The 20,954-nt window shown below is 34.1% G+C and overlaps 1 protein-coding gene across 3 annotated transcripts in view; it reads right to left on the bottom strand.

The window, feature by feature from the left end:
- CSMD3 (CUB and Sushi multiple domains 3) overlaps positions 1-20,954 on the bottom strand; it is a 1,183,499-nt gene that overhangs the window by 967,158 nt on the left and 195,387 nt on the right. The window lies entirely within an intron of this gene.

The raw sequence follows: 20,954 nt of genomic DNA, 5'->3' as shown, positions 1-20,954 counted from the left end.
AACATGATCCTTAAACGAATCACATGACCTTGGGCCAGTCATTTCCTAGCTCTGGGCCTCAGTTGCCTTCACTATAAAAGTACCCACCCTCAGGGAGCTTTGGGGTGTTTTCCAGCTTTTACGGTCCTGTGAATTTCTGACTGGATTACTCCCCATTCCCGATTAGGTGTAAATGTTAAAACTAGTTTTTCAACCACTGCGTGTTCTAGTACATTCTCCATAATGCTCAAGGTGCTAGGGTCGTCTTTGCTTGCTGTTTTATTTTCAAATATTGAACCTGTAACGCTAACCCTAAATATTCTCCCTCTGTCCGATGTCACCTTTTCCAATACCAGGGGTGCCGACGAGGTCTGATCCCACTACAGACCTTTACCAGGTATCTCCAGCCCACCTCAGGGCTTCCCAGGCAGCCAGCAAAAGGCCTAAAAAAGCCCTAGAAACAAAGCCATAGAAAGAATTTCTCGTTCTCAGAAGTCAAGGGAGGCTCTAGGGCACCTGCCACACCTGCCAACTTCTCAGGTGAGGCCTGGGCCTGGCTCCCCAACCTAAGCGGCCCAGGTTGGGGCCCCGCCCCTCACTGATGGCGCGACGCCAGAGGCCTGGGCCCTCGAAACCCAGTCCGACCCCTCGGCCCCCTGCATGGCCCTCAGCCTCTGGGTGCCTGAACCTCTGCGGCCCACACCCAGAACCCCCAGGGTCCTAACTGGGGTTCCCGAGGGCACGCGCAGGCCTCCCGTCTCACCTCCAGAATCTGGGGAACCGCGCGCGGAACAGGCGCCTCCTCGAGCCTCACAGCTGGCTCCGCGCTGCGCGGAGGCAGAAGCAGAGGCGAAGGTCCTTCAGAGCCGCAGCACCGAGAAGCCTCCGCTACAGCTTCTGCTGCCGGGCCGCCGAGTCCCACCGCTGGAAGCCCCTCCCTCCGCTTTTGAACAGGTTTGGTTTCTGTGGTTATTTGCTGTTTATCCCTTTGTTGTGTGTTGTGTGTGTTGAGGTGGGGTTGAGGGGCGGTAGATAACTTATCTCTATAGTTCATGGTGTTCGGAACCAGCGGAATGATTTTACTCAAGGAACTGTGTCTGAGTAACCTCATCTTCCAGAGCACCTGATTTAAATGTCAAGATTGTGAACATCACAGCAGAGACTAATAATATAATAATGGAGACTTTCGTGGCGTCCTTTAGGGAGTGAGTGCAATTTGCATGTTGGAACAATGTAAATATTTCGGGGCCAGATTGTAGACCGAGACAGTCCTAAATATGACAACAAATGAGTAGGTGCCCCTCAATAAGAGGTGAAGTCAGTGTCCCCTACGCTTAAATCTGGGTAGGTTTGCGACTGGCTTGTAAACGATAGAATGAGGCAGAAAGGAAGCTTCGTGATTTCTGAGGCTAGAACACAAAAGACAGTGTAACTTCTACTTTGTTGACTGACCATTTGTGCTGGGAACACCTGGCTGCCACGTTAGAGGTCCAGTACCCTGAGCTGTCATGCTGGAGCGGCCACGTGTGGGCGCTCGCCCGGCTGAGCGCACAGTTGGCAGCTAGCATCAACTCTCAGCCTTGTTCCCCGGGATTATCCTGCCTGAGGTAGCAGGGTGCAGTTACAGAGAAAGGGGTTCCCTGTAGAATCCTGCCTGAGGTAGTGGGGTGCAGTTACAGAGAATGATGTTCCTCAGGAGAATTCTGTCTGAAGTCATGGGTTGCCCTTACAGAGAACTGAGACATCTTGGACTTAGAAAAAAATGCGTTTTTTACACATTAGTAACTGGGACAAGATATAAAGATTGGAAAGGAAGAAGTAAAACACGTATTATTCATAGAAAACCTAGTGTACAATAAAGATGTCTAAGTTGTTCAAAAAACTATACAGTGTCAGTGAGAAAATATTTTAAATAATGGTGGGATATAACATGTTCTTGGATTGGAAAACTCAGTTCAGTAAAACAGTTATCCTAAATTGATTTACCTATTTAATGAAATTCCAATCAAAATTCCACTTGGCAATCTTTTGGGGGGGAGGGGAGCTGATTCCGAAATGTTTTAAACAATGTAAATAACAAATGTAAATTCCCTCTTTTAGCAAAGAAGAAAGAGCAGAGGACTGATAACAAATGGTAAGTGGTTCATTGATTTAATGATGGAAATTTGAGGATATTCCTATCTAAAGATATTTTATTGTTGTGCATGGGGAAGCATTAGATTTGGGGATCAGAATATGATGAAAGTAGAGACTTTTTGAAAGAGCCAATATTTGTAAGCCCAGTTGAGAATGATGACTAAAATATTTAATATTTAATATAAGCTTCAGGTTAAATCTTCTTCTAAATTTGCTTTAGTCCCTAGAATGATATTCAGCTCTAATTCCCCCAGTCATTCTGATACCTTAAACATTCCATTGTGAGTAAGAAATGGAGTTTTGGAATAAGGCATAAACCAATAAGTGTCTCTGAGTAGCTTTGGGGTATAAAAGCAGTATTTATTTATATACCGGTTAAATCTTCCTTATTAAAATTGTAACATTATGCAATTAGAGGAAACATTTTAATGTTTTGCAGTTTGTAAAATCAGCTTATAGCCATAAATTTCAAATATTCCACCTTTAAAGAAGTAAAAGTTTTTATTATTACTGTATTATTATTATTAAGAAGAAAAGGTGTTGAAAGGGTGAAAAATGTATGTGACCCTGAAAAGGATAAAAGCCAAGTCTGGCTATAGTGTGGATTTTCTATGACAATTTCTAAGAGTATTCTGCATTAGTAATTAACATAGTTTCACATCAAGAAAAGAAACATTATTTCTCTTGTATCTTCTAAATAAATGTAAAAATTATATGTCAAATAAGCGTATTATTAAACAAAATTCCTACATTCAAATATGTGTATCAAATGTAACCTCATTTATTTTTTCATCTGTTGAAACATGAACAGATGACCTAATGAGCTACGTTCTCCTAAATAGTATCTTCATTTCAAAATTATTCTTCCAAGAAAAACTAATATGTGTGAATTACAAAAAGTAGAGGCTTTGTTGTAAGATCAAATTTGTATCATTTCTTTGTGATTAGTTTTTGCCTCTTTTCTTTTTGGTTTCAAGTGAGTTAAATCTCTTCAAGTCTATTTCTTCACCTGGAAATTGTGGATAATAAAACATATCAAAGGGACTGTTGAGAGGAACAAATCAGATAATATATATGATGGAATCATATTTTTAATATATTGCCTATATTGTTTTTCTTTTTCTCCTTTTATTTCTTCTTTTTTCTTTCCTTCATTCAAGTAGTTTGTATTCCCTTTAAAGCTTCTAGGAAGGGTGACCAAAATAGAAGCAGAAAATATTCTGAAATGCTGAGACTTTTCTAGTCTCAAATAAGAATAACAAGAAGAAAAGATATCAAGATTATCCCCATCCTCTGAAAAACCTGGTGAAAATGTCAGTAAAGGAACTAAATTAAGTTTTTGCCCCATCAGTGGCAGCAATGGCAAAACCCGAGCCTGTGGAATGAGCTCCATGTCTAGCACATATACAAGGCACCTAGCAGTGGGCCTCTGAAGAGATAAGAGCAAATAATAATAGTTGACCTATTTCATCACAAATATCTTCTCACAAAATGAATTTGTAGAATCTAAAATAAGAAAAACATTAGATTTTACACTAGATTATATATTTAATATGGAATTGTCCTGATTAATTGTTTGAATGCTCTTTGTAAATGTCAGGTATTTGGTTGCCTAGAGTCTTTGCTAAAAAAAGAATATATCAAGTACAAAAAGGTAAGTTGCAAAATGGGAGTGAGGAAGTACAGTTTTCAGAAAGAAAAACACTTTGAAATCTCTCAATAAAAGAGGTTGCTCCTAAGGCATTAAGTATTAGAAATTCCAAAGAATGGATGTCACTTCAAGAGGGAAAATAAAATTTGAGTGGGAGGATCCTATCCTGTCCTCTGACACACATCACTGACTTTTTCAGAAAAGCATCCATGCTGACACCAGAAAAGTGCTACTTTTTTTTTCTGTCTGATAGGTCCTGATGTGCACTGAATACTAGATTTGGTAAGCAGGATAACCGTTTATGTGAACAATAACTAAGTATATATACACAATTTTAGACAGGTAAAATATGCATTATACTAAAAATATTAACACCATTATATTTTGAAAGAAAATAGTTTGAACTTTTCCTTAAGGTTGAGCAACTACATTATGAATTTAAAGTGAAAAAGATATTTAAAATTTAATACAAAAACAATTATGAAAACTAAATGATTAATGTAAATATATTAAGAAGCCATATGTTACTTGTATCAAAAGAAAATCAACATATTATAGTTAGCCTTGTTGTTTAGGGACATTTAAAATATTAGTATGATAGAGTTTCTTTTATTTGTTTCTCTAAATGTTATCAGATATTGTTTCAGAAGCTGAGGAGTCATTTAATGTTTTCAATTTACTGTAATCTGTTAGCTATGTATTACCTCTGTGCCTTGGAGCATGCAACTACTTACAATAAGTGACTGAAATTTCTATGGACAGCTGCCAGAATGGCTGAAATTCACCAATCTGAAAGTCAGAAATCATGCTAATACAATAGTAAAAACAAGTGATTAGATCTCTGTCACAATGTGGTCTGCTTCCACTGTGTCACTAACAACACTTCTTCTCTCTTGTGAGAACTCATCGTTAGGTAACAGAATGAAATTTGAGGTCCTTTTGAATGTTCTAAGGAAATTAATTGATTTTTTGATGCAGATTTGTGGTAACAAGGGAATACATTTCACATATGTAGTTTAAATATGAAATGTTTACACGCATACTTTCCTTATTCCAAGATGTGAAATTATACTATGTGTGAGGTGTGTTTCTCTCTATTAAATTGGAATTTTCTAGGGGTGCATAGATTATACCAAGAATGTAATGCAAATTCTCAGGATTCTCAATAAGCCTTTCTTACCTAACCAGTTACAATATGATTTTCAGGAGAAACAAATGAAAAGATTTCTCTCTTTCTGTAAAAGTTGGCAAAATATCCCAGAGACTTTCACAGCCTATTTAAAAATTTGTGATATTCAAACATAAATAAATAGAAGACAAATTTGCTGAAACCTGTAATAGATCTGCATGAATTTAAAAGGTGATTAAAGTGACTTTTCATTCGTATATTTTTATTTTATTTCTCTGTTTTCAATTTTATTTTACATATTTCTTTATCTCTATAAACCACAGACGTAATATATATTAACTTCTACCTAGGGCTGAAGGTGGAAAAAAATGTATTTGATATAAAATTACTTATCTGCAGCTTTTTTTTCTTTAATAACACCTTCATTGGGATATGATTCTTATGACATACACACCATCCTTTTAAAATGTAAAATTCAGTGGTTTTTAATATAATCACAGTTATGCAAACATCACTACTGTCTAATTTCAGAATGTTAATTACCCCCAAAAGAAATCCCAGCTCATTAGCAATCATTTCCCATTCCCATCTTCTCTTACTCTCTGTCAACTACTTACCTACATCCTATTTCTATAGGTTTGTCTATTCTGGACATTTTATAGAAGAAATAATACAGTATGTAGTCTTCTGTTTTCGGGTTTTCTAGGATCATGCATGTTGTAGCAAGTGTCAGTGTTTCACTTATTTTGATTGCTGAATAATATTTCATTGTATGGTTATACTACTTTTTAAAAAATCCAGTCATCACTGGGTGGTCATTTGGGTTGTTTCCACATTTTGGCTATTGCTGAATTGTACTGCGATGACCATTTGTGTTTCCGTTTAAACACCTGTCTTCCATTCTTTTGGATATATACCTATGAGTGAAATTCCTGGATTTGTAAGGTAACTCCATGTCAATCATTTTGAACAAGTGTCAAACAATTTGCCAAAGTGGCTGCTACATTTTACATAGCCATCAGCAATGTACAAGGGTTCCAATTTCTCCATATCCTTGCCAACACTGACTGTTGTTAGTCTTTTTTATTTAGCCATCCTACCGATGTGGTCTTATGTGGTTTTGATTTACATTTCCCCATTGACTGCTGATGTTGAACATTTTTTAACGTACTAATCGGCCATTTTAATATCTGCTTTACAGAATGGCTATTGAAAACTTTGCCCATTTTAAAATTGAGTTATTTGTATTTTTATTGTTGAGTTGTAAGAATTTTTTTATATCATCTAGATATAAGTACTTATGCTTTTGGTGTCATATGTAATAAGCTAATGCCTAAACCAAAGTCAATGATATTTACTCCCACTTTCATCTAAGAGTTTTGTAGTTTTAGTCTTACATTTAGGTCTATAACCCATTTTGTTTTAATTTTCTGTATAGTGTGAGGTAGTAATCAAGGTTCATTTTTTGGAATGTGGATACCCAGTTGTCCTAGCACCATTTTTGAAAAGACTGTTCTTTCTTCATTGAATTGTCTTGTCACCCTTCTTGAATTGATCATAAGTATAAAGGTTTATATCTGGAATGTTTTATATCTTCTGTCATTGGGTAGAGTGTTCCATACATACCTATCAAGTTTAACTGGTATATAGTGTTGTTCAAGTCTTCTATTTCCTTATTCATCTTTGGCCTAGTTGGTTTATCCATTATTGAAAATGGGACATTAAAGTCACCAGCTATTGTTAAATGGTCTATTTTCCCCTTCACTTCTGTCAGTTTTTGCTTCCTGTAGTTTTGGCCTCTGTTTTTAGGGACATGTATATTTATAATTAAGTCTTTCTGATGCATTGGCCCTTTTATCATTATAAAATGTCCTTTTGCTGTAGTAACATTTTTTTGTCTTAAAGTCCATTTTGTCTGATATTAGTGTAGCCATTCTAGTTCTCCTTTTGTTACTGTTTGCATAGCATGTATTTTTCTGTTCTTTTACATTCACCCTATTTTTCTCTTGTAGACAGCATAGAGTTGGATAAGTTTTTTAATTCATTCTGCCAGTCTTTGCCTTTTGGAGTGTTTAATCCATTTATGTTTAATGGAACTACTGAGAAGTTACCATTTGTCTGCCACTTTGATGTTTGTTTTCTATATCCCTTATATTATCTCTCTAGTCTTCCATCACTGTTTTCTTTTGTGCTAAATATATATTTTCTAATGTATCACTTTAATTCCTTTGTTTTTTTTAATTTTACTTTATATTTTGAGTTGTTTTCTTAGTGCTTTTTGCAGATTAAATTAACATATTAATTTAAAATAATTTAATTAAGATTAATACCAATTTATTTTCAGTAGTATACAAAAGATGTCCTTCAGTAAAGTTCCACTCTCTCCACTCTCCTTTCTGCTGTCATTGTCATACAAATACATCTTCATACATTATGAGCCCATCAACAGTTTTATAATTATTGCTTTATACAGTTGTTTTTTAAATTCAGATAGGAGAATAAAAGAATTACAAACAAAAATACATTTATACTGTATTTTATATTGTGTATGTAATGAACTTTAGTGACACTTTCTACTTCTTTGTGTGGATTTGAGTTACTTTCTAATGTCATTTTTTTTCAACCTGAAGGACTTCCTTTAGTATTCCTGTGAGACAGTACTGCTTATGACAAATTCTCTCAGTTTTGGTTTATCTAGGAATATAGTAATTTCTCCTTTATTTTTTTTAACATCTTTATTAGAGTATAATTGCTTTACAATGGTGTGTTAGTTTCTGCTTTATAACAAAGTGAATCAGCTATACATATACATGTATCCCCATATCTTCTCCTTTATTTTCGAAAGATATAGAAGTCTTGGTTGACAGTATTACTTTCAACACTTTGAACATGTTTCACCCCTGCTTTTGACCTCCATGGTTTCTGATGTGAAGTCAACAGTTAACCTTGTTGAAGATATCTTGTGTATGATGAGTTTTCTCTTGTGCTTTCACGTTTCTCTCCTTCTTTTAGGCTTTTGACAATTTGACTGTGATGTGTCTAGGTGAATGTCTAGATTAATGCTTTTCATAAAATCCAGGAAGATATTTTTCCCCATTTATTTATTCAAATATTCTTTCTATCTCTCTCTCTCCTCTCCTTCCAGGATTCCCATCATGATTTATATTAATACATTTGATTTTGTGCTACAGATGTCTGAGGTGCTAGTCATTCATTTTTCTTTCTGGTTCTTGGAGTGGAAAATCTCAATTGATCTATCATTGAGTTCACTAATTCTGTCTCCTGCCAACTTAAATCTACTGTTAATCCTCTCTAGTAAATTTTTCATTTCAGTTGTACTTTTCAACTCCAGAATTTCTATTTTGATTCTTTTTAATATTTCTATCTCTTTATTGCTACTTTCTATTTGGTGAGAAATCATTCTCATACTTCTCTTTAGTTCTTTAGATATTGTTTACTTCTTAAGCATTTGTATAATAATTGACTTAAAGTCTTTGGCTAGTATTTCAAGTATCTGGGGCTTTCTCACATACTGTTTCTACTGACCACTTTTTCCCCCTGTTTATGTGCCATACATTCCTGGTTGGTTAGTTTAATTTTTAAAGTCTCTATCCCCTGTTGTGTGTAGCCACAGAAGTCTGCTCAGTTAGCTCAGCACTTGGCTAATGATTGGATGGCTGTTTTTTTTTAATGCCTTGAACCAATATATCTTTGACATTTCCTGAGAGGCTCTGTTTGTGTGCTGGGGCACACATGCAAGGTTCCTGCAATTTGCAATTTTGCCTTCCCCTTCACTTCCCACTTAGAGAGGTCAGTAAGTAAAGTTTCATGTTATCTCAGGTCTTTCCTGGGCATGAGCACAGCCCTGCACATGCACGTGGTCTTCCAAGTATCTGGGAATATGTTAGATGTTTTTAAAGCCTTCTGTGGATATCTCATTCCCTAGATGAGATGTTTTTTGGTCAGACTCTTGTCTGCACTAACTGATATCACTTCTTGCAGCAGCTATTATGTTAAACAATTGCCTTTTTAAAAAATTTTCCCCTTTGATAAAAGCTGTGGAGAATAGGCTGTTCTCACTTGAGAAGCTCTGGGTCAGGTCAAAGACAGTCTAAATAGTGACAGTTTTCCAGGAATGGAGCTTTCTGATGAACTCCACACCTGATCTGCCTTTTTCAGTGTCTGTTAGGTTGCTAGTTTTTATGGTTGCAAGTTTTTACTGTTGCTGTGGTAGTGGGGCTGCTAGTTTTCAAGGCTATTATACATCTGAAAAGGGGGGAAAGGAATAGGGGCAATGTAATCCATCACAAAACTATTATTCTTAATGACATTAAACCATTTTTGTTGAATAAACACTCCTTGGATCGCTGCAAGCTTTTGGTAGAGTGCTGAAAACAATTTTAACAAATTTTTCAGGGTTCTGGTTGCTTTTATGAGAAGAAAATTTCCATAAACACCATTTATTCATGATTTGGGGGTTATTCTTTATGGATTTAAAAATTACCCTATTGGATTGTTACCTCCCTGTTTTAGAGACAAGTTCTTAACTAACTTACTAGCAATGCATATTATTTTATACCTTCTGTTAATAATATAAAAGAGTTCAAACAATAGCAGTTACATTGGGAGAGTTGTACATTAACTTCTTATAATAATAGCCAGTGATATAATTGAAATATAATAAAACCTATGGTAACATTTCTACCGCTTGCAAATGACAGGAATCTTCTTAAGATAGATCATATTATCTTTTGCACGTATCTGATAATGTGGGAGATTGAGGCAACAGTCAGAACCATGTTTTTAAAACCATTTAGAACAATATTTAAGTAGGGAACCACACTGCATCTGACTCTTGGGAAACATTCATAGAATAAAATTTCAGAAATCTAATTTATTCTAGTATTATTATTTGGACCTATGAATTAGCTGATTTATTAAAAATGTCATATATCTCATAAGTGGTGATGAAACAATGAAGCAATTGGTTGCTGTTTTGAACTGGGATCTTCAGGAAAAGTGCTGTACATGATGCTTAAAAATAGTGACAAAGCATAATGTATCTACCTCATGTGTACCATATTACAAAGATAATAATCTGGAAAATAATTATAAGGAAAATAATTTAGATTAAAATTAATGCTAATTTGTTTTAATGCTTAGAATTCTTTTTGTTTATATAGCCCCATGTTGAAGAAATGAATTGTTAACCATAATTATTTTTAATGTGGTATGATGTTCAAAAAATTCTTAAATTGTTTAAACAGTAGGGGGTTTAAGGATAGTCTCTGTACCTTCCCCTTAATTTTGCTGTAAACCTTATACTTCTCTAAAAAAAAAAAGTCTTAATATAAGAAAATTTAACACTGAAAAATAATAAAATAAATGTAATTGCAATTGCTGAAAATGTCAGCTTAACTGACAGTGCTCTTTATAAAAAAATGAACAAATTATTCATATCATATATTAAGGTATACTCTGTGAAAATGGTAAAATCTTAGACAGTCTAACTAAAGGACAGTGGGTGTTCGGCATGGAAACATTTGAGATCTATATGTCCTTCCAAAAAGGTCCCATTTAATATTTGGAAAGATGGTCTCTGAAGAAAGTCTTAGATGACAACTATATGACTCCTCTTGAGTTTTAGATATTTATTGAAACAGGGACTACACTGGATGTAATCTATTCTTCGTTGTGATTTTTTCTATTTTTTAAATCAAATTACAATAAGGTGAAAATATTTATACCAGCAGGCTATCAAAGCTTTTCAACAGTGAAAATCTGGTGGTAGATAGGTAGAGTTTGCCCTGAAGATTTTTGTTTGAAAGAGCATTTTCAAATTGAATTTGACTGCCTTTACGTCATGCGTGAATTCTCTCATTACCTAATGCTCTTTACTGTTGCCCAGTTACATTATTTTCCTGGGCTTTAAAGTATTTGATGTGGCTACACTTACCATAAGTATAGGTAAGTCTTTGTGGATCTTGTTCCTAGAAAAAGCAGAACTAATCTATGACAATAGTATTGAAGAAAGAAAGCAATAATTTAAAAACTAGTTTATAGGAAGGATGGGCTCGTGATCCACTAGGAAACAGGGCTATAATTTTATACACATATGCAGAAACAAACTAATTGAGGAAGAGGTGTGGACTTAGCTTAAAGACATAAAAGAAGTTAATTGATAAACATAAACACTTTTACTTATTCAACAAATAACTACATATTAGGCCCTATGCTATGTCCTGTTCTTAGGTACTAGGTATACAGAAGAAAGTAAAACAGACAAGAATAGCAGTTTTCTGGGCTGGTGTCAGGGAATGTCAGAGTAGTAAAGGATGATTAGATATAATTATATTCCTGAGAATTCCTTTCTGACATCTTCACCCAAACCCCCTGCAGCAGGTAGTGGAGATGGGATAAAAATTCCAAAATTTAGATTCTGCCTGTCACTGAAAGGGATGGCTTATGCAGTATTTAAATTTAATAGATTTCAAACAAAGAGAGATATACTGTTGCAGACCTGAGTTTGTGGTTACTATAGTGAGTACAGCACGTTTTGACATTGAAGGGAATGTGGTTCTTTCAAGAGAACTATAGAAAAAGAGCAGAACAGATATAATACAGGAAGCTGGAGAAGAAAATCAGCTCACAGTAATGAGATCTTATAGGGAGTTCCAGACCCACTTAAGTATTTTTGGTTTTAATGCTGAAACTGACGGGAAACTATTGATAGTTTAGACTTTGAAGTGGCACAAACAGATTTGCATTTTTAAAATATCCCATTTTATGCATAGTAGAGTTTGGATTTAAAAGAAGAGAGGGTATATAAAGGTGGCAGGATGGAGGGGAGGTGGCAGAGATGGGTTCAAACACATCAGTCATTTGATGAAATAAATATAGAAAAAAATGCAGAGAATGCATTCAAAGCTTTTTAGGATATAGATGAATATTATGGATTGGATATGGCAGAAGAGGAACATGGAGGTGTCAAACGGGAACTACCAAATATCACAGAGTTTAATGCTCTTGTTTACTGGGATAAAAACCACTAGGTGAGTAAACATTGCTTATAACATCATAGCAAAAATGAAGAGACTGACATCCAACCAACAGAGGAAATAGCCATATTTAATATGGTCACAATTGAGTATTAAAAATAAATAAAATAGAAATTATATAACTTTAGGAAAGTGTGAAAATTGTACCCTTGTAGAGGGGCTACCAGCTAGGAATTAAGCTAACAGAATTTTTTTTTTATACTGTTTACAGAAGAGTACATGAAGAATAAATAAAATCTTTCAGTATCTACTACGTGCAAAATGTGATTGAGAATTAACAATGAATTAGGCATGCTTCCTATCTTATGGAACTTGCATTATTTATAAATCTCTAAATGGATAGTTCTTTTTCTTTAATAACCAGAGTCACTAATTCTGTGATTATCAGTGCCTTATGATAATGATAGTGTACTTATGATAGACTTATGATAATTGAGAGACAAACAGAAATAGTAGAAAGCAAAAATTATTCCATAAGTATAAGTAAATTTGAGATTGCTTTAAAAAGAATAAAATACCTAGGAATAAACCTACCTAAGGATACAAAACACCTGTATTCCAAAATCTGTAAGATGCTGATGAAAGAAATCAAAGAAGACACAAACAGATGGAAAGGTATACCATGTTCGTGGATTGGAAGAATCAATATTGTAAAAATGACTATACTACCCAAAGCAATCTACAGATTCAATGCAATCCCTATCAAATTACCAATGGTATTTTTCACAGAACTAGAACAAAAAGATCTTAAAATTTGTATGGAGACACAAAAGACCCTGACTATCCAAAGCAATCTTGAGAAAGAAAAACAGAGCTGGAGGAATCAGGCTCCCTGACTTCAGACTATACTACAAAGCTATAGTCATCAAAACAGTATGGTACTGGCACAAAACTAGAAACACAGATCAATGGAATAGGATAGAAAGCCCAGAAATAAACCCATACACTTATGGTCAATTAATCTACAACAAAGGAGGCAAGACCACACAATGGTGGAAAGGCAGCCTTTTCAACAAATGGTGCTGGGAAAATTGAGCAGCTACAAGTAAAAAAAATGAAGATCATTTTTTAACACCATACACAAAAATAAGCTCAAAATGGATTAAAGACCAAAATGTGAGACCTGACACTATAAAACTCTTAGAGGAAAACATAGGCAGAACATTCTCTGACATAAATCGCAGCAATATCTTTTTTGATCCATCTCCCAGAATAATGGAAATAAAAACAAAAATAAACAAATGGGACCTAATTAAACTCAAAAGCTTTTGCAAAGCAAAGGAAACCATAAACAAAACAAAAAGACAACCCACAGATTGAGAGAAAATATTTGCAAATGATGTTACTGACAAGGGATTAGTCTCCAAAATTTACAAACAGCTCATGAGGCAAACAACCCAATCAAAAAATGGGCAGAAGACCTAAATAGACATTTCTCCAAAGAAGAAATACAGATGGCCAAGAGGCACATGAAAAGATGTTCAATGTTGCTAATTATTAGAGAATTGTGAATCAAAACTGTAATGAGATATCACCTCACACCAGTCAAAATGGCTATCATCAAAAAATCCACAAACAATAAATGCTGGAGAAGGTATAGAGAGAAGGGAACCCTCCTATACTGTAGGTGGGAATGTAAATTGGTACAGCCACTATGGAGAACAGTATGGAGGTTCCTTAAAAAACTAAAAATAGAGCTACTATATGATCTTGCAATCCCACTCCTGGACATATACCCAGAGAAAAACATGGTCTGAAAGGCTACATGCACCCCAGTGTTCATTACAGCACTGTTTACAATAGCCAAGACATGGAAGCAACATAAATGTCCATCAACAGAGGAATGGGTAAAGAAGACGTGGTACATATATACAATGGAATGTTACTCAGCCATTAAAAAGATTGAAATAATGCCATTTACAGCAACATGGATGGACCTAGAGATAGTCATACTGAGTAAAGTAAGTCAGACAGAGAGAGAGAAATATTGTATGATATCCCTTATATGCGGAATCTAAAAAGAAATGATACAAATGAACTTATTTACAAAACCGAAACAGACTCACAGACTTAGAGAACGAACTTATGGTTACCAGGGGGGAAGCGTGGGGAAAAGGGATAATTAGGGAGTTTGGGATAGACATGTACACACTGCTATATTTAAAATAGATAAGCAACAGGGACCTACTGTATAGCACCAGGGACTCTGTTCAATGTTATGTGGCAGCCTGGATGGGAGGGGAGTTTGGGGGAGAATAGGTACATGTATATGTATGGCTGAGTTGCTTTGCTGTGCACCTAAAACTATCACAACATTGTTAATTGGCTATACTCCAATATAAAATAAAATTTTTTTAAAATAAAAAATAAAAATATATTTTTAGAACATTAAAAAAAAATAAATAAATTTGAGGATAAATTCAAACTGAATTGATTGAAATGTTCCAGGCCTTTACTCTAGACCTCAAACTGAGCACACAGAATTCTTAAGTCCAAAGAAGAGTGGTATGAGATACATAGATTTCTCTCTCCTTAACTTTCACTTGCTCCTTTTAAAGAAAGCACAGGAAAAAATAATAAAGTTAGTATCATGTTCTTCATTAGGAAAAAAAAAAAAAAAAGGTCTTCTTATATGTAACGTCTTAAAGTTAGAGAAATTCCTAAGTCGGTATTTGCTTTGGGATTTCCATCTTTTAACCATGTTAAATAACCTATTATAAAAATACTAATTTAAATAACTTAAATAATCTAATATCCAAAAACACTTCCCCTATGAAAATTTCTAGGGTATTTGGGAACATTTATTTAGATAAACTAATATGATGTAGATTTTTGTCCCCTGTGCTAGAGACTTGTCAGGGAATTAAGAGGTAAAAATGCATCAGTTTTAGTGGTCTCATTTCCCTATAATCTGACCATTGCCCTGATTCATTTAACAGAGTTTTAATGTCTCCATAAAAATTGAAAAATAAATTTTGTACTTTTCCCTCAGAACTCCCATGAATTTCATAAGTGTGTACATAAAATAATTCAGGCATGGTCTGATCAAATACTCCTTCAGAGAAATTTGGTATCTAATCAGCACTTATTATATTAAGTTCAAATATTATAGTTAAATTTCTCACAGATACCACAAAGTGCAATTTACTCTTTTTATCTTCTTTCATACTGCTGCTATTATAACTGAGACAAAACAAATCCTTAAAAATCTGATCAACTTTCCAAAGAATATTCATGAGTTCTTGAAAACTGTCTTTCTATCAAATTTCTACAAATTCCTTACCTCTTAGTTATCTTTTCGTCTCTGACTCTGTCCAATTTTCAAAATTGATAATTTCTAATTTCTCCCTGATGGAACCAATACCCATAAACTTAAACCAATATCTGGAACATTGGTTTTCACAGCATGTGTCACTCTTAATATATCACCAATAACAAAGAATGATCCACAAAAGATTAACAGTTCTTTCTCTCTGTTTTTTTCCTTAAGTGTACATGCACATGAAGTTGTAATTCTATGGAAAAAATACTAAACAAATGTCAATTTAGACCTCTTTAATTTTTTCTAATTTTATGAAAATCTTTATTTTTCACCTTCTTTTCCTTTTCTTCAATATTTCACATTCATAAAATTTGCAAATATCTCTATTTCTCATACAGATGGGATGTTCTACCACAAACTCAAACTCAACAGAGCAAAGAAAAAAAAAAAACACCATTTTCATCTCTCCAAATTTTGTCTACTCTCCATGACATTCTCTCCTATGACTAGCAAGATTTCATTTTTATATCAAACTCATAGATTTGGGGAAAGCCTCTAACAGAAAATTATTACATTTCCAAGTATATCTTTTACTAAAATGTTAGGTTCTGTTCCTCAAATCATAAACATCACATAGAGATATATTGCAGATTAAGAATTCCAAGCGTGGTGGGCAGACCAAACTATAAAAGGCCAGTACCTGAATTTGACACTAGCTCCCTATACTGTATCAAAAGATTCTGGAAGCCCCAATAGTAAAAATTCAAGGCAGACAGGTAAACAGAGAATTGAAAAGACATTCCATTTAACGAGAGGCATGAGAAACAAGTGTACTGCTTGACTCCCAATAGAATAGGAACTTAGTTCTCATAACAAGAACACAGATCAATAATATGGATGTTAAACTAAAAGCAAAGCACAGAGTGTAAGTCCAGATATGAACTAAACCAATGCGTAGGCCAGAGCTATCATGTCACATTTCCCAAACCAGGACTTACATTGCTCCTAGGGTGATACACCTGATAGTTCAGTGGCCCTCTCAATATAGATTGCTGGGGACATTAGAACAGATCAGTTGACAAAATCAGTTGAATTTTTTTCTTATCAATTCTATGTCAAGCTTTTCTTTCTGCTCTATCATCCCTCCACTTGTATAGATAGGACTGTGATTTTCTCATTAGCCAAGGGCAATTGATATTCTTTTCATATTTTTCTGCCTTAAAATCAATTTTAAGGTTATTTTTTCTTTTGTGCTTCACTACTGTGTAATTCTCCATTTTTCCCCTACCTCACTTTCTAACTTTAAAACAATTTCTCTTGAGAATATTTAATCATCTACTATTCCGTATTTTTCTTCTACTCTAAATGGTCTTTTGCTCATCTTTATTCAACTCTTTCTTTTCTCTCTACCTCATCTCTTCCTTTCTGTGAGGGATTTTCATGGGTTACGATCCTTGCATCATGTTCTGAAAACATTATTTTTCAACTGAAGCAAACCAGGCCTTCCAAAACTTATCCCCATATACAAAGAAAGCTAGGAAGTGCATTTAGCTCCTGTGTGTGGACTGCAATTTATGTCCTTGCTTTGCCAGTTTATGTGCCACCCCTGTCTCTGATCCTAGGATCTAGTTACATGATTTTTCTTCTAGATATAATTCTTACAATTTTATTTGTCAATTATACCTCAATAAAGCTGAAATTAAAAACAAAAACAAAAACCTTCAATTCTTTCCTTATGCCTGACGTGACCTGTTCCTCTACAGTTAGATATCATAACTTTCCATATACTTGACCCACTTTTGACCTGCAGACACCCTACTCACACAGCTATTCAGAAAACAAAATCCTTTTTAATATCCTGAATATGACACAGTTGTCCACGGCCTAGTTGACTTCATGTGTACATTTTCCAACCTGTTTGCTCAGTGATAACTTGATTCTTGCTTTGGGGCTCTCTCCTCCTTATCCTGCTACTACCCACCATGATTAAGCACTTATAATTTCTTGAAATTGTCTGTTATTCCTCTTAAAATGAACAATCTCCTCAATCCCATGACACTTAAACGTTTTTATCCCATCTTTTCCAAAAAGTTTGGCACATACAATAATTTACCTTTCCATGATGGATATGTTAATTAGTTTGAATGTAGTAATCATTTCACAATGTATACAAATATCTAAATATCCGATTATACACCTTAAATATATATAATTTTTATTTGTCAATCAGACCTCAATAAAGCTGGAAAAAAAATCTGCCTTTTTTCCCCTTACTATTAAAGTTCACAGGAATAAATATCTGGAGGATATTTTTGAAACTATTTAGTTAGGTCTCCTCTTTTTACATCTGAAGGTGAGAAACATTTAACTCTTTGAGGATCATGAAACTTGATGGGGCAGGGCCTCTGCTATCCAGTCTGACTGTTAAATTTTTTAAAAAATTTTCTGACAAAAGTGAACTTTTCAAATGTCTATGGAATTTCAGTGAGCTTTCTCCTTTATCTCACTGCTTAAGTGCTAAAATAAATTAGTTTAATTGAATCATAATTATTAATAAATTAAATATTGCTTTCTTAATTTTTAACTAGAAAACCAAGGAGACTTAACTAACTCTAGCCTGTGTTCCTATTTTCATCTAATGTGAAAATAAAATAACTAAAAGCTAACTCTAATAATTTCATCCTTCTTGAACTTTCTGAATGCTCTTAGTGTACAACTGGAGAATTAGGTAATGTATAGAAAATACTTCAGAATCTTTTTAAATTTTAGTCCTTTAAGGAAAAAGAATGAAACCTGAACTCAAAAGATTAAGCAAAATTGTAAAACTCTAGATATACATTCACTGAAAATGTTCCCAGAGTACAGCTGGTCCCAGCAGTCCTTAATTCACTCCAAATTTTATAAAGCTACCATAAATACAGCTTATAATATTCAAACATCACACCTAAATTCAAATCATTTGTGAAGACTGCTACTAGAACCTTCTGTTCACAGGAGACTAATGATCCATTAGTTTCAACAAAATACGCCATTAACATAAAAATGAATTTGGCTATGGGAAAGGCTGTTATGTTCCAAGAGTTTTAAGTGTGGATTTAGATTTACCCTTACAACATTAAATACTAGTACTCAGCATCTGGCCAAAGATGGAGAGGCATAATTGAAGTTTTATATGTCAAAAATGGAGACAACTTCCTCTTTTTTTAAAAAATAAAAGAGGTAAAAATGCAAATAGAGTGGAAATCCAGAGAATTCTAGTTTACCTGAAACTTTTAGGCATCCTTTTAGATCCAACAATTCAGATCATATTTATTTTCTAGCAACACACAATATTAAAGTCGTCATAGATCACAGTTGGCACTCATTTATTCACCTAGCCAAGTATTCATTCAATGATAATATTTTAAATGCCAGTTGAGTGAAGGCATTACACATTTGGAAAAGTATGAGTAGTTCAAGAAGGCTGGATTCTAGAATGCAAGTGGAAGACTAGGAAATGAAGATGAAAATGTAAGAAAGGGCTCGAACTTTTGATTTCTCGATTCATGTATGGCCAATTCCTGGGACTTCAATAAATCCCAGGAAGATTTATTATATAAAAGACACTATTACTTTTTTTGGAATAACGCTGAGCAACAGTATTACCTTAGAATATGTAAATGTAAAATGTGGATATTTTAAGTCCTTCATTACATATGGGAAGGAGAATGGACCTAGAGATTGAGCCTACATTTTAGATTCCAACTCTGATATTATGTACAATAGAAGCTTCCCTCATTACCTGATTCTTTACTTGTTTGTAATTTGTTTGTCTTAAAGTTTAAAAATGGAGAATGTTTACTACACTGGAAATTAAGAGGAGCATATATATGTGACGATATTTTTATGAACACACCTAAACAACCATGAAGAGGTATAAACGTAAGATTTTGTAGAAAAACAGTGATGAAACAACACTCTTTTCTGTTTTATATTTGAGTTTGTTTGGTTTACACTGAGCTTTAAATATTGCAGTTCTAAGAGTTGTTCTATCTGATTACCAGTTGGAACAATTCTCCCCATTGTATATTACCTTTGAAATCATTACTTTGTGGAAATGAAAAATTATAAAATTACCATGTTTAGACCTACTAATGAGGGGAGACCATAAAATCAAAATCAGAATATATGCCATAAAAACTACTTGATACTATGGGGATTTTAAAACTGCAAATACAAAGATTTTATCATTTTAAAGAAGGGTTTATGTCAAATATTTGCCTCTAAATGTTTCCTAAAAAATTTTATTACAATAATATATAGGAATTAGCTTATAAATTAAGTTTCACTTTAAATGTCAATTATATATGTTTACGATTTGTTTTATAGTGTGTTAATAATAAATTAACTTAAAGGAGAAAACAATAATTAATTTATGCAGAAACTATGTCTTTGTCTAAAATGAATATTTACTATAGTAAATAAATATATCAAAAGATACAATTATCCAGATGAGGAGAACTGTGCCACTTGAGTGTCCTACATGCTGCTAGTGAATCCAGGGACAAGAAGGTTTCAGGAGAAGCAACTGAAGAAAGAAACTGGACGCAGAAGTAAAAACTTGAACTTTAGATTATGAAAGTATTAAATACTTGTATTATGGGTTTGTTGCTAAATACTGTATTTTTAAAATACATTCTTGCCCATGAAGAAGTTAGTAGAGAATATAATGCAAATGAAAGTTATTTGTTTTCTTAAAGAATATGACACTTAAGATGTATCCTAAAAGTTCTTGTAACAAGATTTGGATTTGTAATAACTTAGATATAAAGAATTTCATGCTCAGCATCAACGTTACTCACTATTTCCCCAGATCTAGAGCTAATGACAACTGCAAAATTAACTAATGGCATCGTTATAATTGAAGCTGGCATAATAGGTTCAGTCATCTTAAAATCTGCTCACTAGAAAACTTTATAACTCATTGCTTTCAGAAGTTGACAACTGGAAATATGGAACTTTGTAATTTGTAGAATAAGACTGCTTCCTAATAACAAAATGTAAGACTAACAAGGGAGAGTGCAGAAATGCTCTCTTCACCTGATTTTTATTTCTAACAATGAAAAGTGATTGACATCAATTTCGACCATATTACAGGAGGAAAAGTAGGATAGTTTAGCTGCAACAAATTTCACCTCCTATTGAAACCAGCAAAGTATGGCTAAATAATGATATTTTGAAATAACATGATGACCAAACTGACATTGAAAATTTTTTTGAAAAGTAAGAAAAATGTTGCATCATGTAGTTTGTGTTTTGTGGGTTAACAGGATTGGTATCAACAAGATTCTGTTAGAAATGTGGGATCCTGAGCCCCACCAAACGTTTGAAATAAGAATCAGCTGCTTAACAAGATCTCCAGGTGGTTCTTATAAAGCCTGGAAAGCCGTGCTTTCAACAACGTAATCGATATAAAGAATGAGGCCTTAGTTCCAGTAGTCTGCGTGCCAATTACTGCCTTGGGCTGGTAAATGTTTAACAACTAGTTCTCTGGGAAACAAAAAACAAAAAAGCATGCTTTTAAAAATTTGCTGATTTCCATTGTGTAAGTACTCCAAACATAGCCATTTTCAAGGTATCAACATGAAGTCACCAAATGCTGAGTTGGGAAGAGAATTCACATCGCGCAATTTGCTCTCCTGATGCCCTCTGAGCCGCCTGCAGCATATTGCTATCTGTAAGTCAATCATGTTGTTTTTC

Source organism: Balaenoptera acutorostrata, chromosome 17, assembly GCF_949987535.1.
Source record: "Balaenoptera acutorostrata chromosome 17, mBalAcu1.1, whole genome shotgun sequence".
Taxonomy (NCBI): Eukaryota; Metazoa; Chordata; class Mammalia; order Artiodactyla; family Balaenopteridae; genus Balaenoptera; species Balaenoptera acutorostrata.
Note: the sequence above shows the minus strand (reverse complement) of the source record. Positions and strands in the feature narration are given on the sequence as shown.